This window comes from Thermobia domestica, chromosome 1 (genome assembly GCF_964235325.1).
Source record: "Thermobia domestica chromosome 1, izTheDome1.hap1.1, whole genome shotgun sequence".
In the NCBI taxonomy this organism is placed as follows: domain Eukaryota; kingdom Metazoa; phylum Arthropoda; class Insecta; order Zygentoma; family Lepismatidae; genus Thermobia; species Thermobia domestica.
This window is the reverse complement of record NC_137454.1, coordinates 360,433,392-360,460,861: the sequence shown is the minus strand read 5'-3', so window position 1 is coordinate 360,460,861 and position 27,470 is coordinate 360,433,392. Positions and strand designations below refer to the sequence as shown.

At 36.3% G+C, this 27,470-nt stretch overlaps 1 long non-coding RNA gene across 1 annotated transcript; it reads right to left on the bottom strand.

Annotated features, from left to right (window-relative positions):
• LOC145668203 (uncharacterized) lies at positions 1-27,159 on the bottom strand. The gene is made up of 3 exons (XR_014127989.1): positions 27,100-27,159; positions 12,711-12,773; positions 1-91 (listed from the first exon to the last, which is right to left on the bottom strand). It is a non-coding gene; the product is annotated as an uncharacterized LOC145668203 (long non-coding RNA).
• Positions 27,160-27,470: the final 311 nt, after the last annotated feature.

The window sequence follows — 27,470 nt, the reverse complement described above, 5'->3', positions numbered from 1 at the left end:
CTCTATTCTGAAGCGTTAAAGTCTCTATCCTTTCCTGTAGAGACTTAATAAGAGCTGTCTGGTCTTTTGGCTCATTTCCAGAAATTAAAAACTGAAATCAGCAATATTTATGAACGAAATTTTAATTCTCATTGCAAACCAAAAAATAACACATTGCTAATAGAGAAATATATACACATGTATCTAAGCAATGCTACTGTAAGATACTTCAAAAGAATTAAGGCTTACAGGTGGCATAAGCACACCGGTAAAAATATTTAGATACACTAGAACCCTGTTAAGCAAATTTGATGAAACCGATCGTGCTTCGCTGAAACGAGAATTCCATTGTACAGTTCGCGGCATAGAAATGACTTACAAAAATTCTAAGTCCAAATTAATAACAAACTCTTGCCCAGTTTTCTTATGTATCCAGAAATACATGTCTCAATCGATTATTTACATCTAGTATTCAATACAACTCCTCTACCTTCTCCACCTCTCCTTGTCAAAAGCAGTGAGTGTGACGTAGTACACTCTTTCCATTCAGCTGAAAAAAGAAACAGGAATCAAGTTTACAACGTTATAGCTTTAAAACAGTCATTTCCATTCGTTTCTTCTGAAATATTTTTAAGAGCCTAAATTTAAAAAAAAGTCACACAATGTTCCCAGAGCTTCATAAAGAACTTTAGTTTCATTATTTCCCTTCTTTAAAGACTGCAAGCTAGTAAGATGCTCCCTAAGAAATCTATGAAAATTGCCAAAAAACGGCAGCAGATTTTGTGTTTCCTAAAGTCTGTAATGCCAGCACAGAGCTCTAAAATATCTACTGAAAGAAATGAGTGTTATTCAATGATTCATTTCATTTGTTTTCAGTAATTGCAAACAAATGTTCCAGGGGGGTCATTTGAGCAGGACAGGGGGTGTATTTCCCCTTCCCTTGAGCTTCATAAGTACGAATTCTTTAATCAAATGTATAGTAATACACTAATAAAAAAGTGAAAATCTCATTTCGGCGGAGAATCCCTTCCCCCCCTACCGAATAAAATCTAAAAGACAATGCTTTAGGTAAAAAAAAAAAAAACTATAGAGTTATGATAGCACATTGCTAGAGAGCTTACATTTGGTTTCAAGAGTCGAAGGTTTGATCTCAAGCCATATGAGTTCCTGGGCGACATTGAGACAGAGAGGCAGAGAGAGAGATTCAAGTATGGAACGGGTTTCGAACAAGGAACCTTGTAGATATCGAACCACGACTTTACCCATTCTGCTACGGAGAACTCTGTGTACTCGTTTACATACGTTTCCTTTAGGTACCTTGAAATCTAACTTAATGGGATATTCCAAAAGTTGACTCGGTGGAAGCGCCGTTCAGATAGAACGTGAACCCCTGGTAACTTAGTTACAATGCATTGTGACGGACATAAATCATTGATCAGGTAATGGCGAGTGCTTTGAAACAAGTGCAAAGTATAAGAATTATATCAGTCATATCTGTGGTTCCGTGTGGAAAAGAAACAAACTTGTGAACCAAAGGTTTAAGAACTACTCACGTTATTAATATAAACTTTGCCGGAGATTATTCACTTATATCATCATAAAAGGAATACGAAAGACGTTCTGAAACGAAGAAATACAACTTTGCAAGCGGAGCCAAAGAAATCTACAGTAACGATCTAAGGACGAATCATTTACCGCGTAGTGATCGTGGTTCAGTGGACAAAGCACGGGAGCCGTAATCTGGAGGTTCGGGGTTCGAATCCACGTTCGGCATTTTTCTTTTACTTTAGGATTTTTGATGTCGATTGATCGACGATGACACATGTTTTATTATATTCAGATATTTGAATACACGGATGGTTCAATACTTGAACTATCAAATCTTCATGAATAATAATAGTAATAATAAGTATTATTATCTCGTAGAAGATTAAAAGCTAGGAGCTAATTATCGCTCAGTGCATACCACTACAAGCAGAAACGTGACATTGGACAAGAATATTTTGGTTTTGCTTAATGTTGCTCACGAGAAGGGGAATTTTTCATCTCGTTTCTAAAAGAAACAAAAAATGAGACTTAACATTTTACATGCGAGACGGGAAAAGGATAACTCAAATTATCGTCTCACTTTGGAGATGAAAATCGAGACAATACAAAAAGTTTCGTAATCATTCCTCGTCTTGTCTCGATTTTCGAAATAGTGCGTGACCATTCTTTAAGTAACAATTGCTCTGTAGACTGAATCTTAGAGGTTTTTTGTTACTATGCATTTCAGAGCCCATTGAATTATGGACTGTGTATATGTTTTTGTAGCAAAGCTTTTATAATTACCTCTGCATACCCTAAAAATTAGTTTAGTATATCCCTTAGTGTTGAGTGACAATCATTTATTTTTATTACAGTTATTTTCCTTAAAACATACAGTAAAATTCTTTCTACATGAAACTTTAGTGGAAAACTTTTGTTTAAAACGTGGATAGTTGGAGAGGTGTGTCTAGAAGGTACGGAACCCCCTCTCCAAAATCTCTATGTTTAAGTAAGTTTTGCCAAATTTTAGAGCAAGTTTAAAACTTTTAATACCATTATTATTATTATTATTATTATTATTATTATTATTATTATTATTATTATTATTATTATTATTATTATTATTATTAATAATAATAATAATAATAATAATAATAATAATAATAATAATAATATTTTTATATCTGAAGTGTATAATTTAATGCGTCGCCCTCTTCCATCAAGCTCCCGCCTAGTAGGCGTTGTGCTGAACATACACGCTGTATGTAGATTTTCTCTGGGCTCCGCTTCCTTCCACTTTCTTTATTTCAATATTTCTTTCATTCTCATCATCAACGTATTTTGTAGCTTAGCCGGCATAACCACTACTTAAAAACAAATTTTCTTACGGCTCTTGTAAGGCCTGCATCCCTACTTTCTACATGAAATTTACCTCAAAACTTTCCGTTATAACACTTACATAGCTGTAGGGACGTATGGAAAGGGTCCTGATGGTCCTGACACTTCTCTGAAATCCCGGCTATTTTGTAATTTCTGCCTAACGCTACGGGCGATTTTACAGATGTTAATACAGTGTGTCCTTATAGAGAATTTCTCTTCTATATTATTATTATTATTATTATTATTAATATTATTATTTATTATTATTATTACAATTATTATTATTATTATTATTAATAATAATAATATTATTATTTATTATTATTATTACAATTATTATTATTATTATTATTATTATTATTATTATTATTATTATTATTTATACTGTATATTTAAGACCTCAATATTATGTTCTATTCCAACGCAAATTAGCATACTAAGTTAAGAAAAATAAAAATAAATCTTTTGGATTCTCTATAAGGATGAATTGCCATATAAGAGATACTTTGGAAAGAAAAGAGGGGGGAAATTAGGTGTCAGCTACTGGACAATATGAAAAGCGAACCATCGCATGCCTTAACATGAACTAAGAAGGATTTGTCTTCATCACGATACATAGTACAATCTTTCTTTGGGTAAAAGTCATTCGATTATATATGCGTTATATTGATATTTTAACAAAATACAGAAACAAATATAAAAAAAAGTACCTATTTACCAATTTTTGTCGAACGAATATATGGAACGTGTTGAAAATGGCGAACGAAAATATTATTATTATTTCTAGTTAGAGTGGAAGAACTTAATAAGAATTCGACAATGACTTTTCAGACAAACTTATGACTCATGCTAGGCCTGAAGGATGACCCGTTTGTATTCATCAATTGTTTGCGAAGCACGCGAACTTTTCAGACAGTAGAAACCGATATTGTAGACTGTGATGTCATGTTAGTTTTTTCCCCATAGGAAGTTTTTCAACTCTAACTTGTAAGAACGAGAGAAATTGACTATTTTAATGTTATTATACTTCAGAAATATTTCCATTCTAAATTATAAAAATTTTCTGAATATCCTCGGATGGATGCGAACAACGGACCCCTAACTCACGAAACGCATGAACAAGCCACTACCCTAAGGTTGCTCTTTTAAGTAACAGTCAAGAAACACTCCACTATGTAGCAAATTGCAAACGTTAACGATTTCAATATTTTTGTAACAATAAACACTGATTTCTGTCATGATAAAATACTATAGTACAGAGAATTCAAGTTTATTTAAAAAAAAAAGACCGAAAGTATCTCTATAACGTATCTCTATTATATTCGGTTATTCTCGTTTTACAGGTATTTCCAGTAACCATGAACGACAGGGACACGAACACAGATACATCGAGGGCATTTAATATTTTAAAGGCTCTCCCACCGGGAATCGAAACTGAGACCCCGCCTACTGATGGGTAGGGTGCCTGGTTCGTTCCCAAGGCAAGTAAGCTTGAGACAGACAACATCGTGTTCGTGGGTTTTCTCGGGACACTCCCACTTTTTCATTCCATTATTTCGTCCATCATAATTCACTTGCTTCAATCATAGTCTTTCTCAACTTAACAGGTATAATCGTTGGACATTAAACGTAAAAATTTTATTTTCAAGCTGTTAACCCAAACCAATCCGAATCGAAAAACAGTTGTATTTTCTGTTGCTCATTAACGTTTTTTCACAAAAAATATATAGAAAAAAACATGGGGAATCGTAATTCCATTCAAAAGTGAAACAGCAGTCTCATAATACCTTAACCTAAAACGAAATCATTATATTTCGTTTGAAACTTTTCCAAAATATATACGGATATTCTGAAAAGTGCCAATATAAGTCTATTTTCAAACAAAACAACCAACTTACGGTTACTTTTCTGAAATAAACGAACACATTCTGTTTCAAGTTTAAACCGAACCCAAACGAGTTAACCCAGATATGTTGCGGGTCAATGAAACTTTATCCCACAACACACTGTTCCAGAACCCAGCGTGACCCACGACCTACCACCCACCGTGACCAAGTCTGGCTCATAACCCACCGTGTCCCACTATGGTCCACCAACCACTATGAACCACTCTATGGCACGATCCACCATGAATCACTGACTCACCAAAACACATCGTCATCAACTCTGACATGATCCACGACCTCTTTACCGACTAAAGAGTTTACACTTGTAATATAATCAGGTTGTGAAATTCTAAGTAATCGGAGTTTGAATTTCTACCGTCAATCGCTCAAGCACCGCTCTTACAATAACGATGGATCTGACCTTTAAGATATAAAATAGTAAAATAGTAAAATAGTAAAATTGTTTGTCATGCGTAAAATTACGAAGAATTTCAATTAAATTATTATGGTCTAATTATTTCCTTGTTGAATTATCGATACTTTTAAGTGGGAAAACGGATGAAATTTTCCGTCCCAATTTAAGGGCAGTAAACCAACGTACAGAAACTAATATTACAAATTTCGTCCATTTTCTCGTACTACTACTACTACTACTACTACTACTACTACTACTACTACTACTACTACTAATAATAATAATAATAATAATAATAATAATAATAATATAGAAATATTTTGTATGAGGACACATTGTATTAAAATCTATAAAATCGCACGTAGCGTTAGGCATAAGTTACAAAATAGTCGGGATTGGAGAGAAATGTCAGGACCATGAGGACTTACCCTTTGCATACGTCCCTAAAACTACCTAATTGTTATAACAAAACATTTCGAGGTCAAGTTTATGTACAAAGTAGGGATACGAAACTCACAAGAGCCATAAGAAAATTTGTTTTTAAATAATGGTTATATCGGCTAAGCTACAGAAGATCTCGATGATGAGAATGAAAGAAATATTAAATTAATAACACTTCAGTAATAATAATAATAATAATAATAATAATAATAATAATAAGAAGAAGAAGAAGAAGAAGAAGAAGAAAAAGAAGAATGTTATTTTAAGTTTTAAATTTGCCCTATAATTTGGCAAAACTTACTTAAAAGTAGTGATTTTGAGGAATGTATTTCGTACCTTCAAGACACACCTGACTGCAACTACTCACATTTTAAACAAAAGCATTCCACTAAAGTTTCATGTAGAAAGTGTTCTACTGTATGTTTTAAGGGAAATAACTGTAATAAAAATAACTGAATATCACTCAACAGTAAGGTATATACTAAACTAATTTTTAGGATATGCAGAGGTAATTATAAAAGCTTTGCTACAAAAATATCTACACAGACCATAATTCAATAAGCTTTGAAATACAAAGTAACAAAAATCCTATAAGATTCAGTCTAGAGAACACTTGTTACTTAAAGAATGGCCATGCACTATTTCGAGAATAGAGACAAGACGAGGAATGTTTACGACACTTTTTGTATTGTCTGGATTCTCATCTCCAAAGTGAGACGATAACTTGAGTTAGCGATGTCCCGTCTGGAATGTAATATGTTAATTCTCATCTCTTCTTGTTTGTTTTAGAAACGAGATGATAAACTTCCTTCTCGTTTCCAACATTAAACAAAACAGAAATATTTTTGCCAAATGTCACGTTTCTGCTTGCAGTGGTATGAACTGAGCGATAATTAGCTCCTACCTTTTAATCTTCTACGAGAAAATAATTATTATTATAAGTTTATTATTATTACTATTATTATTCATGAAGATTTGATAGTTCAAGTATTGAAACATCCTAGTAGTCAAATATCTGAATATAATAGCACGTGTGTCATCGTCGATCAACCGCCATAAAAATCCTAAAGTAAAAAAAAAGAAAGAAGAAATGCCCGACGTGGATTTGAAACATCAACCTCCAACTATTGATCCAGCGCCTTGACCACTGAACCACGACCACTACGAGTAAATTATTCGCCTTTAGTCTCGTTATTTTAGGTTTCTTTGCCTCCGCTTGCAAAGTTTTATTTCTTCGTTTCAGAACGTCTTTCGTATTTCTTTTATGATGATATAAGTGAATAATCTTCCGCAAAGTTTATATTAATAACGTGAGTAGTTCTTAAACCTTTGGTTCACAAGTTTGTTTCTTTTCCACACGGAACCACAGATATGACTGATATAATTCTTATACTTTGCACTTGTTTCAAAGCACTCGCCATTACCTGATCAATGATTTATGTCCGTCACAATGCATTGTAACTAAGTTACCAGGGGTTCACGTTCTATCTGAACGGCGCTTCCACCGAGTCAACTTTTGGAATATCCCATTAAGTTAGATTTCAAGGTACCTAAAGGAAACGTATGTAAACGAGTACACAGAGTTCTCCGTAGCAGAATGGGTAAAGTCGTGGTTCGATAACTACAAGGTTCCTTGTTCGAAACCCGTTTCGGAAGTTTCAGACTTTTTAAATTCTTAATTCCTCTGTTCATAGATCTTTCTCTGCCTTCGTAATCGTCTGATTCTCTAATAAAAGTGATCCACATTATTTCCACAACTGCCTAATGTGATCCTCGCAGTTCGAAACCTTCCCTTCTTCTGTTTCACAAAATCACAATTTTCGTCATAATACCAATGCTGTGCGATCATTTTCCCCAATTCTAAATCTGTGTATATAAATCATGCATCTCTGTCTCCATACTTGAATCTCTCTCTCTGCCTCTCTGTCTCAATGTCGCCCAGGAACTCATATGGCTTGAGATCAAACCTTCGACTCTTGAAACCAAATATAAGCTCTCTAGCAATGTGCTATCATAACTCTGTAGTTTTTTTTTTTACCTAAAAGGAGTGTCTTTTAGATTTTATTCGGTAGGGGGAATGGATTCTCCACCGAAATCAGATTTTCACTTTTTTATTAATGTATTACTATACATTTGATTAAAGAATTCGTACTTATGAAGCTCAAGGGAAGGGGAAATACACCCCCTGTCCTGCTCAAATGACCCCCCTGGAACATTTGTTTGCAATTACTGAAAACAAATTAAATGAATCATTGAATAACACTCATTTCTTTCAGTAGATATTTTAGAGCTCTGTGTTGGCATTACAGACTTTAGGAAGCACAACCTACTGCCGTTATTGGCAATTTCCATAGATTTCTTAGGGAGCATGTTACTAGCTTGCAGTCTTTCAAGAAGGGAAATAATGAAACTAAAGGTCTATATGAAGCTCTGGGAACATTGTGTGACTTTTTGTTAAAAAATTTAGGCTCTTAAAAATATTTCAGAAAAACAAATGGAAAAGACTGTTTTAAAGCTATAACGTTTTAAACTTGATTCCTCTTTCTTTTTCAGCTGAATTTAGAGAGTGTACTACGTCACACTCACTGTTTTCGACAAAGAGAGGTGGAGGAAGGGGAGGAATTGTTTTGAATACAAAAATTAACTAATTGATTGAGACATGTATTTCTGGATACATAAGATAACGGGGCAAGAGTTTGTTATTAATTTGGACTTAGAATTTTTGTAACAATTTCTATGCCGCGAACTGCTCCTAGTATAGCAGGTTTTTTTATAGTGATTTGGTTATTTAGGATTCAGTTGTGTTGTATTGTTAATCCTAACTCTAAACTCAGAATGTCTCGGTCTGTGAGGCAGTTACGCTGATTTCTAATAATTCACAGATAGGTTAGCAAGTGTTACTAACTGCCAAGAGATGTCACTAGTATATAAACAACTGTCAAACGAGCCGAAGCTTGGGAGTAATAATATGTAATTGTGAATATAGCTTTGGATTTAAAATTAAAATTTAACAGAAATGCTTTATTTATTCCGTTTATCATGGTGATTGAGAGAAACGAATAACGTGGTGGAATAAAGGAGGTGGGAGAACCACGAGAAAAACCACGCTCACGATGATGTCCACCACAAAGTTCCCTTAGCGCGAGCTGGGATCGAACCAAGGAACCCATACACAACAGGTGAAGGTTCTACCACTGAGCCACCGTTGCCCCTTCTTTCAAGATGATTGTGGAACTCTACAGACGATATATTAATTGTTATAAAGGATAGCTTCATTCTTTGCGGGTGGAAGTCAGATTTTCTTTAAAGCTTTTGGACACTACCTGTTCTTACCTACTAAGAGAGAATATATGATACATTTGTAAGAAGAAGATAATTGGAAAGCAAAGCGCGCCTGGAAACAGCGAAATAAAGCATGATCGAGGACTTTTCGGAAATTATGGAAAATTACGGAGAACTGTAATTTTGGCCCTAAAACGTGAAACAAAATGGTAGTGCTTGCGATTATAGAGAATACGAAGCTCATCTTGGACACTGTGAGGAGTTTCAGATCAGTGTATGAAATCCATGGAACACTCATCAAAGTTTATCTGTGGAACACATATTACTCATTAGTAGTAACTCATATATTCTGCCTCAATCCATCTTACGTAATGATACACTTTTCTTGTGTGTACGCAGTTGGCTATATAAATGTATCTAATTTATGTAGGACTGTAATTTAGGGTTAAATATATATATAACATTGACGGTTCTTAATATAAAGAACGGGGAGAGAATTAATTAAATACTATAGTTATAAGGGGCAGAGTGCGTAACATTTAACGTAAGCCGAGAACAGACCAGCAAGTTAAATAAAGTCATGCAACTATGGCAACACAAAGAAAGTAACTAAAGAATTTAGTAAATCTCTTTTGTCAGTTCCTTTGGAAGAAGTAGATAGGTGGAAGCTAATTTATGTTTCAGTTATATTCTTATACACCATTGGCCGCTTTGCGACATCGGTTTACTCTGTTATTGCTGGTTCCTGGGTGCTTATTCTTTCTTCTTATATCATGGGTCTGGGCTAGTTTGCACCTCAAGCTAACAACATTTGAAACTAATTATATGTAATTTGCATTGTTCTGAAAGTTGATTCGCTATCAACGGCCCTACATTGCAGAATGAGCTTGTTTACGAGAAGTTGGAAAACAGTTAAAGTGGTTCCAATTTATTTATGTTATAATATTTCCAGTTATAATCTCCTGTTACGAATGGAGATTTAAAAAAGAACATCCCCACGGAGTTTTCTTCATCCGTGGGATCGTACACCATGAGTTTGTGCCATAAAGCCAAACAGTCAAGCAAGTGTACTATTTGAGAATGCTGGGAAGATTTTGGGAGAATGTAAGAAGTGAACGAAAAGAAAATTTTGAGTGAAACTCATGCCTTCTCTCGTCTCTCAAGGATCAAAATCGTATTTAAAAGAAGGCGTTTCGATGGCAGTGATTACATTAAGGTTAGTCTCGCGGTAGTTCTAAAAGGCTATTCCAGAAATAAAGATCCAAAAATGTTTTGAATGGTACAGTAGACTATTGTATCAGCGTATAGCTTCCAAAGGGGAGTGCTTTGAAAGTAATTATATCGGTATGTAGCATATTTTATGAAACGTGTTTGCGAAATTAATTGTCAACCTCATACGTCGGAGAAAATTGATATTTAGCAGTAATTCGTTTCTAGCACTGAGCTGAAAGTATTTCATATTCATTTTATACCATTGATATTTGCTTTCCTCTACAAATGTATCATACATATTTTTCATCCTGATGTAGAGTGGTGATATTTGCATATACGATCCTTAAGACCAAGGGAAGAAATGTAGATATATATAAGAAGGTTTACTTTATTCCGGAATATGATTTTCTTTCTTCGAATATTTCTTTAAATAAAATGTTTATAGTAAAGGAAATGTATTTCGTCTTGAAATTCCTTCGTAGTAAGTTATTAGGTGCTGTAAATTTTCCAATGATTTAAAAATAATACAAAATTTGTTAGAAATGTAAAGAGAATTCCTTCCAACACTGTATACGTACCGACAACGCTTCTGCTTCCACCTTTACACGATCGTTAACATTGCTATTGGCCCAATAAGTTTAAACTTACTGCAGTTGAGAGTCTGAAGTTATGTTGTGTTGTTGAGGTGCACAACGAAGTAGACCAGTTTAAACAATGTCCTGCTATCAAAGTTTCAGCAAAACTTGGCTGGCGAATCACTACTGTGACTTAGATAAATTACGAAGAGCTTATAGAGAACACTCATCATCCAGGACACAAATATGTAGATAGCTAAATTCCCTTTTAGAAGGCAGAACAAATACACGAGCCTCAAGAACGGATGACAATGTGGAAAGAATGAAGTTTCTTGTCAGGTTAGATTGTCGTTTTAACGTGAAAATTACCAGTACCGTCCATTAAATTTTAACACAAGAAATGGGCATAAGAAAATTGTGCGATCAGACATTGCACATATTTGGATACTGCACGACGACAATGCACCATGTCACACTGCAGTTTCTATCAATGATTTCTTCGCATAAGAAAAGCATCCATGTGTTCTCAGTTCCGCAGTTAACCGCATCTAAGATTCGATGACTTACTTTGATTCAATTTACTCAAAAAAAACGTGAAAACTGCCAATTTGATACATAGGTTAATTCCAGAAAAGCGTGGCTAACAAGGTAAAATATATTTTAGCATTGACACAAAAATGGAAACAGCACCTCCATTGCACTGTAGCTGTATAAGGTGACCGTTTTGAAGTGTAACGTATATTTAAAAATATAATAAAATTTATCGTTAACAGGAAGGCAGTTTCATTGCCTTTCTAACATTCCCCGTATATAATGATTTGAAACTTCAGCAATTTAAACCAAAATTTACTAAGTAACCTGTTATATCGCACCCTTTTTCTTACCAAAATTTACAATCGCCATCAGTCAATGGGTAATAATATATGCTAAAATAAATCCAATACATCTATGTAATTTTTTCCTCTTGTTCATGTTCATTTCTTAAGTTTATATGGTGGTTCATGGACGGTACGTGACCAAATGGACATTACGTAGCGTGTTATGAGAATAAAGACAAATCTATATAAATTCTAAAGTCGTCGACTAATTAAACTATCCAATTCTTCAAAGAAACCTCCAGTTCAAACTCCAGCCCAATGTACGTTTGAAATTCAAGCTTAATATTCGTAGCATTCACAGTTTTAATCGCAAATTGAGGATGTCTCATTGTAAGAAATAATTTAAATAAATCATGTCTTGAGCTGGTTAAACACCAGATTCCAGACTTTCCTGTGACATTTTTATTTCCCTCCCATCCACATTCTCACTGCTTTACACTTAGATTTTGAGTCCTTTCAACCAATGCCTGTCTTCCAATCACTTTCAATGTACTCAGCATCCTAATATCAAACTCTTCACATAGTAATTAATCATCTTTACATTGTGTTGCATTATACGCAGCGAGGGAGGACAAACTGACGGTAGGACTACTTCTTCCAAAAATCCTTTGAGGCAATAATCTTACTGTATTATAAGTATGTAAGCAAACAGATAGTTACTTTTCAGAACATGTTTTTCACCTCTCTTAATTTAGGCTTCTAATTTTCCTATGCAAAAATAGAGAAGCCTTATATAAAAACTATGTCTTCTCGTCTGCTATCAACAGATTCAAAGTATGATGAGGAATCAATTCAGCTTTCCGAATTAGGTACCACATCCTTCCTTAACCCTGTGCTTAAAGTAAAAACATTAAATTTCTGGTTTGAACGTTGATTACCATAGATTTAAATAGCAATACTGTGTAAATAGCAGGCTATTACCCCACTGTCTGAAGAAATAATAAAATTGGTGAGTAACAAATATCATAAATTGCGTATCTTATTATAAAAAAGCGTAGTGACTTTTGGTGATGGGAGGAGAGATGCATAACAAAAAACTAAACCTAGTCCTCAAATGAGCATTATTATTATTGTAACTATTATTTATAATAAAAATAAATAATATAAATATTTTGTGAATTAAGCTATTGCTTACCGGAGAACTAAGTTCGCGGAGAGAGACCTCTTCAATAATGCTTGAACCATTGATCGCATTCTCCTAAAAGAGGTAAAAGATAAAAGTTTCATATTTTGTCATGAAATAAGATTAAATATATCTATTACTGTTAGGAATTTGTAGTGGCGTCTTTGAGATTGGCCAGGGGAGATTGGTTTAAGTAAATATCTTAATTGAGTTTACGAACTAAAGTTATTCTTGACATTATTTAATACCTGAAATTACATGTCCGATCGTGTCCATACACATGAAAGATTTACTTATATTGAGCTGTTCCCAATATTTCAAGCCTTATTTGTTGACTAATTTCTAGCTTGCGTTGTGATAAATCACGTCTTAAAGAATTATTTTATATGTACAAGAAATCCTCGAGAGAAAAGTATTCCGTATTTTCTCGAAATATATATAGGGTGTTTTAAAACAACAGTAACAATGTTTGCGAGGTGATTCCTGACACCAAGATAGCACAAAGAGTATAAACTTACATGGGTGCACAAATGCTTCAATTCGGAGTTATATTATCCCGAAAACATGAAGAAATGAACTTTAAAGGTCCATAGCTCCAAAACTATGGGATCCAGTGGCGAAGCGTAATCTCATGAGTAGGGTAGGTCCGATAAACTAATAATCTGATAACATTTAATGTATCATAAAATGTTTAAAATTATAGTCATAATTCTATTTTCCATATTGAGTTAAACAAAAGAAACTACCAAAGTCTATTTATTTTAAAGAACATTCTTAGCTGTATTTCTAACACTGTTTGGAGTTAAATTGAAGACTTTGGGGCAAAAACCCGTCAAGTCCAGAAAGTGAAAGTGTAAGGAAGATAGCTCCACAAGGGACTCTCTTCTTCCGATTTTCTTCAGTGGTAGAGCGTTCACCTCAGGTGCTTGGGGTCCCGAGTTCGATCCCAGCCCCCGCCAAGTGAACTTTGTGGTGGACAAACACCGTTTGCGTGGGTTTTCTCGGGGTTCTCCTGTTTCCTCCCACTTTCTTCATTCCACCATTTCATTCATTTCTCATAATCACAGTCTCCTTTAGCCTAACCGGCATAACCGTGGGGCGTAAAACTCAGACTTCATTTATTTTTTTTTCGATTTTCTTCAAACTTGGCACATATATACTAGACTGAAAGTAAATCCACACGTACTTTTTTGTTTCTTCCGGAAAATAGGTTAAAGGGGATAAAGAGCCACGTTTCCAGACAGAGCCACCTTGATTGAAAGGTACACATTAAAGAAACGAAACTCTGCCGATGCAAAGATGACTTCATACTCACAATAAAGAAAGGTTACTGGTAAACAAAAAAAAGTGGAGAGTAACCAAGTTAGTTTTTCAATATAGGGACAACAAAGTCGAGTTTCCCAGCTATCAAGCCAGAAAGGTTAACGATAGAAGGTTATTGCAACCTTGCGTTACAGGCTAATATTGCTAGGTTACAGTATAATAGCTCACACGGTACGCTAACCGATCACGTAGTTGCCACAATCGATCATAGCCTGTAAGCGGTCACCTAGTTAGCATGTTGGAACAACCAACTGCTCGGTTAATGAAACAGGTTCATCCATAGTACCATAGTATTCAAGTATTTTGGTTAATATAACATTCAATTGGCTAAAGTAATTGGTATTACTTCAAACACAACTTTCACAGTTGTTAATATACATCAAATGACGCAATATTAAAATAAATGACAAGTCCTTAAGATTGTCATTCAAGTGTACTTTTTTTCTTTTTTTGCTGTTTACCCGGTTAATGGGTTTTGCCCTTTCTTCGGGGAAGTGATTTATATACATTTTGGACTCCATAATATTATAGTTGGTCTATGGGTTTTTCTTTATTCATTAATAATTAAATAATTTATACATACATTCAAAACTGATATTAATTAATCAAGAGAACGATAACTAAACAATAACAATAATAACAAAAGTTAATAGGTGCACAAAACTAATATATAAGGTGATAGGTGCACAATGAGTAAATAAGTGAAAAGTAGAAAATATTTTATATGTGCATATAGGCTAATAAAGCGAAAAAGCGGTGACGAAGTAGAAAACATAATATATAACTGAAAGGATGATATGATGAAATGATAATGAATGAATGAATTGCACTAGACGCCACATCACGAGGTTTTGTTAATGGACAAATTCAGTTATCTTCTGTTCCTGAGGCCACTCAGTAACTGATGAAGACAGGGTAGGCCCATATTAGTTGGTAATCACTGTGCGTATGATGGATAAACATGAGGTGATAAATTACGTGGATGATATATGGCAAAGATCTCTGGATTTCTAGTGGTAGGGTCCAATTGGAGCTGATATAGTGTCATATAGTGTTGCAGCGGAAAGTCGATGTATCGTGGTGGTGCATCGTTATCTCTATCGTAGCGTATAATGTCCTGTAGCATTACATGGTGTAACTCAAACCAAGTAGTAATGTATCGGATTCGAAGCTGCTCCAAGTGTTGGAGTAAGGACAGAAAATCGATAAGATCGTACAGGAGCCTAGTTGGATTTGGTAACGTGATTCTATACGCTAACCGTAAGGCATATCTTTCCATGATACAAAATTTTTCATAATATTTATCAGATGCAGAGACCCAAGCCGTGTGGCCATATGTTAACGTACTTCTCATGAAGGCTTTGTACGTATGCATTACTGTAGAGGGTTGTAAGCCCCAGCTTGTATCGACTAGCCTTTTAAGCAAATTGAGACGATTTTGAGCCTGGGTGACAACCTTCTTAAGATGTTGGATCCAAGATAGTTTACTGTCAAAGACGATATCAAGGTAAGTCAGAGTCGAATGAACCGGAACTGGTGTATGCTCAACATGAAGGCGTAGTAAAGTCGGGTTACGGTACACTCTTGAGCGTCGTCCTAGTGGTAAAAATACAATTGATTGTATCTTCGCAGAGTGAATACTCAGTCTCCATATGTTACACCAATCGACAAATCTATCAATAGCAGTTTGCATAAGGCGATTAATTTGCTGAATAGTACGGGCTGATGAAAGAAAAGCTGTATCGTAAGCAAACTGATAAACGTGGATATTGGCTGGTAATCTGAGATCGGCAACGTATAAGAGATAGAGGGGAGGCGACAAAGACGAACCTTGAGGTACTCCAGAGTGTAAGAAGATTGGATGAGAAAGAGCGCTGTTTATGGATATGTATGCCAGACGTACTGTTAAGAAGGAATTTAACTAAGCGTATGTAGAAAATAGGTAATATATAGTGATGTAGTTTATAAATAAGCCCAGGATGCCAAACTTTATCAAACGCTTTCTTGAGATCAAATGTGACTAAACAGGAAGGAAAACCCCGGTTATACTGGTTATAAACGGCCGTGGTAAGGCGTAATAGCTGATCTATAGTACTAAAATCAGGCCGGAAACCAGCTTGGTGAATAGGCAGAAGATTCTGACGTCGAATGTAGTCATGAAGTCGGCGAACAAGAATCCGTTCCAATATTTTACAGATGCAGCTAGTTAAATGAATTGGTCTATACGACTCAACATCCGATGGAGGTTTCTTTGACTTGGGAAATAAAAGAACCTTCGAGTATTTCCAATCAAGTGGAAAGAAACCAGTACGAAATATGAAGGTGTAAATTTGGCTGAGGAATAGAAGAAAAGAAGGAGGCGCATGTTTGATAAGTACATAGGTGATGCAATCAAAGCCAGGTGCAGTATTCCGTTTCTTTTGTAGACTTGTAGTGATATCATCTAATGTTATAGACTGCGTAAGTGGATTATTTGGTTCAAGATGATGATTATCCGACGGTTGTAAGTGAGCTGAGGTCGGATCAGTTTGGAGGTTGATAATTGTTTGAAGTCGTTGTGGCATGTGCCACCCAGGGAACGGAGTAAAGATATCTTGGAAAAAGAGGGCGAACGTATTTGCCTTCTGAGTCAGTGGTGAGAGCTTGATTGTTTTGAATGAGCGGATATGGCGTGGATGAAGTTGTGCCAGTAAGTTGACGAAACTTACGCCAATATTTGCTTGGATGAGTTTCCGAAGCCAGAGTATTACATGTACGGATCCATTGTCGTTTCTTGTACGCAACGATGTAGTTATGTGTTATGCGTAGGTACTGACGATGGAGTCGAAGTGCTTCCAAGTTGCCGCTCGTTCGGTACTCTCGGTAAGCTCTACGTGATGCAGTTATTTATTTATGAAAGGTATCGTGGCGGTAATGTGGGTTTATGAGGATGTGCGGTAGTAGTAGGAAAGTGTACCTTTGTAATAATATTTACCCCTATTGGATATATATAACAACTTACAGTGAGAATTTGTCTGTGCATACTCTTTGCTATAAGCAAAGCTTGATTCGGTACATGTAATATTTTACCGCTTAGCAACGTATAATGTATTATATTTTCTATAACCCACCACGAGATTATTAGTATGAGTATATGAATGTTTTGACGGCAGTTACATGTTTAGCGGTCCTACCATCTCGTGTGATAATTTGTACTACAGACATGATTGAAAAGAATATATTCATTTAAATATCAGAAATTGCATAAACTTCCATAAGTAAACTTTCCTTCACATTTCTCTCTGATTAATTCTGAAGAATCCATATTTTAGTAACTGTTTTCCTATTCTTCAGACCTATTCACAATTGTTAAGACTTTTCGTTCGTAAAATTGCAAAAGGTTACGTTGCTGTTTGTGCTTTTAGTAATACCTTGTTGTCAGTAAACAAGTTCCAGAGAGTTAAATCTACCTTGTGTTAAACTCGGTTGATAACAACTGGGCATTTTAAATGAAATTAACCTTCTTGAATTGGTTACCTTCTTCTAACCTATTTTATTGGTTAATAACAACCAAACACTGTATTGTTTCTACACATTTTCCAATAACCTTTTCCTATTGATTAACGGTGATCTCGTAAAGTAAACATTTTTATCTCAGAAGGGTTCCTGCAAATTATTAACTGGTTGTAGCAACCAAATTAACCATTAACCTCCACTAGGTTAAAGCTTAAGTGTAGTGGGAAATACGAGTTTTGCCGTTTTTTCGAGATAAGACTTGCAGGTGGCAACGCCCCCTTCGAAATAACAAAGGACTTCGCACAATATTCATGAACATTGGATTTCGGTGTGATTCCTTGAAATCATGATATGTTGTAGATATTGTGTTTCAAACAAAAAAAAAGTGTGTCAATGGGCACAACCACAAATCAGGGTTGATGTGTTTAAAACAAATGATTAAACGTGTATGTTTTAAAACTTGCTTTAAGCATATGTTTACTTTTATTTTATTTTTGTAAAAAAATCTGCCAGAAAAAGAAAATGGTCAGAATGTGCTTCCAGACCCGTAGCGAGGGAGAGGGTAAAGGGGGCACAGCCAAGGGCGCCGATTTGTCTATAAATTTGGGGGGCCCACTCAGATGCAGAATGGTGTATATATATACCGTATATTCTGTATATATATATATATATATATATATATATATATATATATATATATATATATACCTGTATGTATATATATATATGTATATGTATGTATATACATATACATATATGATTTTAAGGCAAATTGCACTCAAATTATGCCAAATATTGTATATTCACAAATACAGTAGGCGGACTCACATGAGCTTTTGGGGGTCCGGGTCCCCTTGCCCCCCAATTTCGATGCCCTTGCAACCGGTGTTTGTACATTTCAGTTCCTACAAAAAACTGCATGCAGTCTACAAAAAAAAAGCCTTTCTGAGTGAAGCCCCTCTTAAACTATTTTCCTGGATCCGCTACTATTCGTAATTTATTTTCCAAGAAGAAATACATTCCGGCATCTACCTAAATTGGAAATTTACCTAAAATTAGAAGGCATAAGGTATCAGTAATATTAATTTCCTATCTAAGGGGTTACTTGGATTGATGGAAAGTAACCACAATTAGAGGCTAAGACCGTCTATTTTCCAATTTTAGTTTTTCTATGACTTTGATACGTTTCACACTCCAATTTCTGCTTCAAAGTTCCATTATACACAGTAGTATTCTACGAAACTCACTTAACTTTCAAGGAAATTCTTTTATGTGATATCTTTCAAATTATGTCGACCTTTACAGTGACTGCTTTCCATACCTCTACAACAACAAACCCTCCGGGTAATTAGAACTGATGTTAACCGCCAACATTATTGCCAAAATACAGTTAAATGTTCTATCTTACGCTGTCAGATGTATCTTTCTCTTTACAGTTTATGACTGTACAATAGGGTGCATCGAATTTCCACTTTTTTTGAAATCACCTTACCCTTGGCGAATTTTTTTTTTGCGAAATAGTCTCTATATGTCATATAGAAATTCGCAGGCCGATTAGTTAATTTCTTTAGGTGCCACTAACGGCCTAAAGTTTCAACAATTAGTTAAGAAATACATTTAAAAAAAAAACAACTTATACACATTTACTTTTACGAAAACATGTTACCCTTAGTAGTTATTTTTGGCAGAAATGTAGATATTTTACGTCAAGAAAACAGCTTGACCGGTCAAGTCCTTCAGGTGCTACCGGCTTCTTAAAATTTGGACCCCCCCTCCCCAAAAATATATTTTATTCAGTGTTTTGTAAAAAAAAATCGAGTTTTCTTCTCTTATAAACAGCTAATTAGGTAAAAAATGGGGCAATCAAGGTAACAAAAACAGACTTTACAGTAGATTGAATGTTATTAAATAAGACACATAACGGTTGTTGTTCAGCTTATGTTCGTAGCGCGAAGAAAAATAACAATTAATTATTTTTGTAGAAAGACTCCTTTCGATAATACACCTGCACTGCGTAGAATGAAGTCGCCCAAAAGCTAGTTTGTCGTAAAATTAAAAGTGGAGTAGCATCGAGAGAAAAGAAAAGAGTGACTCCTTGTTAGTGTGTCTAGATATGAGATTAGGAGTAATTTTGCGTTGCTTTCTAGACAGAAAAACTGGTGTTTAATGTGGAAACTGTTTACGTTGCTGATTGTGTTAAAGTGAAAATAAGTGTGCATTTGTGTGCGTTTTTGAAGGATTGCGTCCTACTTGTGCTTGTCGGCAGTCATTCCAATGGTGCCGCAAGTTTGGTGAGGTCTTGCGTTGACAAAAGTGTCTAACTGTTCAAAATTGGTTTCGATGAATAAACTATCAAGTGTCCGTAAAGATGTCACCTAAGAACAAGTCACGTTTGAATGTAAGGAACTTTGTCCATAATGTCATTGGATCCCCTGTGGAATTCACTTTTAATCAGCTTCCAACAATCGCTTGTGTTCTTGAACAATTCTTGTGGGAAAGAGAGAACACGGAATGGGAAGCAGTATTTCAGAAGGACCCCTCTGCTAAGGTGCTAGCTCATTCAGTGGCAAGGAAAGTAATTCAAATTTGGGAAAATGCATCAATCAGTGGTGCAGCTATTTTGGGCGAGCAACGGGTTATATCGTTGATTTTACGTTACCAAGAAAAGGTCCGTCAGCTGGAAAAGTTCAAGGACAAACCAGCTTCCAAAGTTGCAGAATCCCAAGAGTTCGCCACCAAAACTTTGATATCGCTTCTTGCAAATGCATCGATCCGGTTGCTTGCACTTCTGCGAGAGAGAAGAAAGTGCCTAAATTGAAGGTTCCATTTTTAATTGACCAGAGAACCACCCGACAGATGGGCATGGCAGGACTTGATAGAAAGGAAACACAGAAACGTGCCAAACATTTATTGCGAAAAACTCGAGGTCAGAAAAATCAACCAAAGCCCAATGAAATTAGTAGTTCCAGAAGACAAAACGATAGTATCCCTTTACAAAATGAATCGTGAGAAGAGTCAGTTTCCACTGTAGAGATTCTTCATGCGCTTAAAAGAAAGAAGACTAGCCCTTCTAAACAAATGATAGTTAGATTGCCGTCTATCTCCAATGCAGTACATAGATGTAATATATCAGACCGCAAGACCGCAATTATCACTTCGTCGCTTTTGGCAGATATCGGACTGATTACCCCAGTTCATAATCAGAAGGTGATCGACAAAAGCAAGATTCGGAGAGAGAACAAATCCTTAGGAAACGACATCGTTGAAGAGGCGAGTGCATCGCTTAAATCCACCGTTATACTGCGACGGAAGAATCAGACTCTCACCCTTGAGACTAAAGACGGCATCAACCACCGAATAATGAAAGAAGATCACTACGTACTGCTTCAGGAGCCAGGATCGAACTATCTTGGCTACATCTCTCCTTCATCTGGAAGAGGAGAGAGCATACGGGCTACAATCACAAAGTTCTTTGTTCATCAACATATCCCCCGGTCAGATCTGGTTGTTCTGGGTTGCCACGGTACTCCTACCAACACTGGTCAGAAGAATGGTTCGATGTCACATATTGAAGTCTTCCTGAACAAACCCCTTCAGAGAATCATATGTATGATACACACGAATGAGCTCCCATTTCGACATTTGATTGAATTTATAGACGGCAAATCTACTGGACCAAATATATTTAGAGAACCAATAGGATCAGCATTTCCAACCTGCGAAGAGTTCCACTCCAGAATTTTCAGCCCGTTCCAGTAGACTGGGACCTCGACTTCACTGAGGATGCATTAAGCACGGATCAAAAATATTTGCGGAATATCTTCCAAGCGGTTTCTTCAGGAGAATGTCCCGTTGAGTTAGCACACATGAAGCCTGGTAAAATTCATCAAGCCAGATGACTAACTACAGCAAATAGAGTCTTACGTTTGTACGTAGGAACAAAAGAACCCACGAATGAACTTAAGCCATCGTCCAGTACATCATGATGGTCTACGCGCCACTCTGATTTGCTGTGATCCGTAATCCATAGTGTGCAGGAGCTCGTCATTTGTGTCAACTCAACACGACTTCTCGCCACATGGAAGCGAAATACAGGAAAATAATTGGCCCAGTGATCCTTAGAAATGTGTGATACGGCCATCCTGAGAACCTACTTATATCAATGTTGACTGACCAAGATGGTAAAGTGCGAGAACTGGGCTGGAGGGGAGTCCTAAAAGCAAGGCAAACGACCCAATCTGGTGATCGCGTACTGATACAAGAATTCGTCGTCCCTGAAATCAACTTAGAAGCGACAAACAATGTTGATATGATTAATTGGTCAACATGCACGCTCATGGAGCCACCACTGACAAAACACTTGAGCCTGCAGAAGCTAAACGAAAATGTAAAGATGGCTCTAATGGCTGATGAATCTATTACATCCTTACCCTGTCACACTCTCGCTGTAGAAAGAATGGTGAAGTTGGTGACAGAAGTGGTATCAGCGGTATGTGGGCAAGAAGCACGACATAGATTTGTCCTAGCAACACTACAATCAAGAAAAAACATACCAGAATTTAATACAAAAACAATTTGAGGTAAGAGTAATGATATGAACTTGCACCACCATATGCAACGTCAGTATATACAGGTGGGCGCGTGGGCGAACCTCAAATTGCAGCCACCTCCTCGTGGTGAGTTCTGGGTTATTTCCATCATTAATGTTTGGAAATAAGCAAAGAGCTGCAGATGTAAAACAAAATCTTTCTTATCTAATTAACGATTGAGATGAATCACAAACAATGCAACTGTATTTTTAAGAAATGAAAAAAAGTAGGGACATATTTGTCCATATTTTAAGCCACTGATGGCACCTGCATAACTTGACTGATCAAGCTGATTTTTTTTTCACGTAAAATATAGACTTTTTACAGAAACAAAACCACATAGGATAACCATATTTCATAAAAGTACATATTTTACATTTTTTAAAATAACATTTATTTTTTCACAAAATTTAAATATTTTCGGCCGTTGGTGGCACCTAAAGATATTGACCAATCGACTTGCAATTTTTTACTCGTTATATGGAGGCCATTTTGCAAAAAAAAAAAAAAATATCACTAAGGGTAAGCTGATTTCAAAAAACGTGGAAATTCGATGCACCCTACTGTGCAACTCTTTTGATGTTTTGTTCAAAGTTACCCCTAAAGTGCAAAACAACCCATTCTTACGGTACCAATTATAAATATGCATGTATTCAGATTTCAGAATGTGTTACCAACACTGGTTTGTAATACTGATATATACCTCTAGTTCATCTATATCGCCTGATATATAATATACAACATTCTCACCTAGAAATCAGATTCACCTATTGTAATATGAGTCTCATCTCTTCCCTTCCCAGAGTAAGTCCCTGTCAGCTCCCTTCCCAGAATATATATAGGATATATATATATGGGAACCAGTGATGTATTTACGATTTTGTTTCGGGGAAGGGCTTTGCTAACTTTTTGCTGTGAAAATTCCGCCAGATATGTCATTTACTTTGAAATAGTAAGTAAAATTTCGGGTGGCTTAAGCTCGGAAGCCTCCCCTGAAATACGCCACTGATGGGAACTGTCTAACCCGTGGCCCCCCAAAGTTGAAGAAAGATTTGTGTCGTTGCCTTTAACAGTCATTAGATTATGCAGGGACAAGCAGATTAATTTTTCACTTCCCAAAATTGAACTCCTTCCCACAGTATTATGTACTTACATGTTTTGTCTTCTTCATGAGATAGTTGTACAGCGTGAGCACAGAAACAGTACGTAATTTTAAAGTCCCATACAATTAACATTTAATAGAATATTTACATGAAATTTTGTACAGAGCTCGGTACAAAGTATTTTCTCATCTATCTTTTCAGAATCCTAGTTCTGACCAGGGCAGCTAGAGGGCAGAAACATCGAAAATGGCGTTCATTCCACAGCAACAAAACTGGTGTGTTTTACAATTTGCAAAAACAAGCAGTTTTGTGAGAGTACAGCGTGATATCAAACAACAATTTAATGCTGATCCACCCACACACAAATCCATTGTGAAGTGGTCTAGAACGTTTATTTAGACGGGGTGCATTTGTGATCAAAGAAAAGGACATTCAGGTCGACGTCCAGTATCCGAGGAAACTGTGGAGTGCGTAAGAGCAGCCTTCGTACACAGCCCAAAGAAGTCTACACGTAAAGCTAGCAGAGACTTGCAGATGCCACAATCAAGCGTTTGCGGAGTTACGATCTTACGCAAGCGTTTGCGGTGTTACCCGTACCGACTGCAGTTGGCTCAGAAGTTATACCCACAAGACAAGGTAAAGCACCGTGAGTTCTGTGAGACTATGCAAAATTTCATGGAGGATGACGAAAACTTTCTGAGGAAGATCATTTTCAGCGATGAGACGACATTTCACTTGAAGTTGAAGGTGAATAGACACAAGGATATGGGGAACCCAGAATCCTCATGCAACCGTAAATGTGGAACGTGACTCACCGAAAATCAATGTTTTTTGTGCAGTATCAGAGCGTCGGGTGCACGGTCCGTTCTTCTTTCAGGAACAAACAATTACAGGTGAAAGTTACTTAGCATTGCTACGTAAGTGGTTGATTCCGCAACTTAGTAATGCAGAGATAGACGACTTCGTTCCACAACAAGATGGAGCGCCGCCACACTGGCATCGTGCTGTACGCAGGTTTCTAAACGAGAACCTCCCAAACCGATGGAAGGGCGCTCTGGAGTCAATGTTCAAGTTCTTTGCAAGTGACATCCAAGATCACCTGACTGGACTGTTTGTGACTTCTTTCTGTGGGGATTTGTGAAGGACAAATAATATTCACCTCCACTACCCGCAACTCTGAACGATCTCCAAAAACGCATCAGTACTGCTGTCAACTCCATCACACCGGATATGCTTCACAACGTGTGGTTGGAGCTAGATTACCACCTCGATATTTCTCGCGTTACAGGTGGCGCGCACATCGAGTGTTTGTGATTTCAATTATTGCTACAAAAACATTTTGAGTTTATGTATCACTGTTCAAAATTTCATCAAAATAGTCCTTCGCATATTAAATTTACATTAATTTGTAACCTGGGACTGTTTCTGTACTCACCCTGTATAACGTTTTCTGCTTCCTTTTCTCCACCAGTTTACAGAACTGTTTTATAACTTCATTCACAATCACAGTGTATGTTAGTTAGCAGTGTATTTTCTGTTAAAAGTTGAGCTTCTAAAGTGATAACTGAACAGCTTGTGTTTCACAGTCGTTGATTTCTTCGACTTCGAGTAATCCAAACGACTCAGAAGGCGAATCTATTGTTTACAATCACACAACTACTCTACCAACAATTACTTACTCTTGCGCCAGGCCACCGATTTATTACACAAATATAGTTTTTTTCTTCTTTTTTAAATTATGTCGCAAATTCAGTGCTATTTCGTCAACTGATTTTAGCAACAAAATTTGGTTCATTTACAATTTTTAGAATAATGATTTAGAGATTTAAATCGAAACAGAAGTTTGACGGATATATTTAGTAACTACTTCTGTGAGTTTTTTTGTCGCTTATTGTTCTTGTATATCTTTTCTTTTCTCAAATTATAACAAAACACGAATGATCCTTATCCGACAGAATATTATGTTTCCATTTTTCTTTTTCCTTCCTCAATTCTTTCCTTTTTCTTTGCTTTGAAACATTAATCAATTTTATCATAATTATGTCATTAACAATAAAGGTTAATTGGAGTGTTTTGTTTTGACAAAAAAGTCTGTCAAAATATTCTGTTTTTGTTTTCTGCAAATTGTTTTCTACATTTTGTTTTCTGCAAATGGAACAATCCTGATTAATGGGACGTATGCTCACTCTAACATTTAGTTCATTAACTTTTATTTAGGGCACATGTGACGTACAGTGATGTTCCTCATCTACGTTTACCATAACAGTATATTGCCCCAAACACCTTAATTGTATTGCATCCCAGGCTTTTTTTAATCTTTGTATGTTAATGATCAATGTTCTTAATCTTGAATTTGTGTACTGCAATATTGTCAATACAGGATACTATTACGCCCACGACTCAACAAAGAAAAGTAATATAAAGGTAACAAAGAAATTTTCGTCGCTTTTCTACCCACCACCATATGTCATCTCAGACGTACCTAGAAGATCAAAAATAGCATCGATGACCCTCTGCCAACGTTCTGTAAAGCCATGCATTTCATCGAGGTAAAACTAGGTGGGCCATGAAGCGAAGAAAATATCAAATGCATTTTGTACCTCTACTAGGGATTTGAACTGGTGTCTTCTAAGGTGATTATTCAAGGAACGGGACATGTGATGGTCGGACGATGCAATGTCCGGTGAGTATGGCGGATTCAATACTGTTTCGCATCCAGTTCGGAGAATGGTGTCTCCTGTCTTCTTAGCCACATGGGGCTTAGCGTTGTCCTGTAACAGTAGGACCGCTTTGCGATTCTGAGTTGCTGACTCCAGAGTATTGAGTTTTTCTTGAACACCGCTCAACTGCTAACAGTACATAGTTGTATTCATGCTCTAAATAGCTGGTAGCAAATCCGGATGCACGATGCCGCGAACAGTCCATCAAACACGAAAGAGGATCTTCTTCTGGTGCAGTGATGGTTTCGGCAGTTTTGTAACCCGTTCATGGATATTAACCAATGATGACTTCACTGTGCCGTGGAGCTTCCTACAGGGATCACTTGTCATCACATGTTAACGCCCTATCGACAAATATCCCGTTTCTCAGACGAGACAGCAAAGAAACGCAGATGTCTGCTTGCGTTGTCTTCTGGTCCGGAGTCAAATCGTGGGGAACCCATCGACCCACCTTGTAGTTGTTCCGAAGTTGACGGAGGTGCTGGCGAATGGTTTCTCCACTCAGACTGAAGTGTAGTCCCAGTTCTTTACTTGTCTGGCCACTGTTCCAATTAATTACTGCTGTTTGAAGATCTTCATTTTGCATATGTGTTGTTCTTCTGGCACGTGATGCGTCTTCGTGTGTTTCGTTACCGTCCTTAAACTTGTTAAACCACCGCTGCACTGTCCGCGTAGCTACGACACATTCACCAAAGGCCTTGCATATCTTTCGCCTCGCTGCAGTGGCGTTTTACCCTAGTTTAAACTCGTACAGCATACATGCCCTCATGACACTCTGTTGAAAACAAATTTTCACTGTGTCCTTACGCAAGTTCACGGTATAACTGAACTGCCACAACCAGGGTGTATATTGGATATGCCCACATCAGCAATTGACCTTCGCCTTATCTCCATTCACATTCAACTCACTTTGTGAGGGTTAACGGAACACAGACCTCTAGAAAACACGACATACTATTCTTAGTTATCTTTTATTAATAACAGGAAGCATAAGAAAAATTTAGAATTCGCACTGCATTTCTAATAAGAAGCATATTGATTTTGGTAATGTGGGAGTTAGATAGACAGCAAGAACTAAACCATTCCATAAGTAATCATTATAATTATTATAACTACCACTATTAATAACAATAAGTGATACAAATATTTTATGGAGAAGACAAATGCTTACCTCCGAACTAGATGACGGTATGATAAGTTCTTCCAATATCGCAGACCGAGAAGATTCAGCATTGTCCTGGAAGAGAGATAAGATACTAGTTGACCATTTTATTATTAATGAAAATGAAAGATTTTCGTTACTATTAGGGACTTGTATTGGTGTTCATTGACATTAGCCAGGGATATTTTGTTTAAGGAAATATCCTAAACGACATTAGAAACTGTAGTTAGTCTGCATATTCTTGAATGGCGGAAATTACTTATCTAATCATATCCAGGCAGACGAAAATTTAACTTTTACAGAAATGTTTCCTAAATTTCAAATATTATTTCTTGATTAATTCATCCCTTAAATACTTATCTGTCCCTTTTAATATTTAA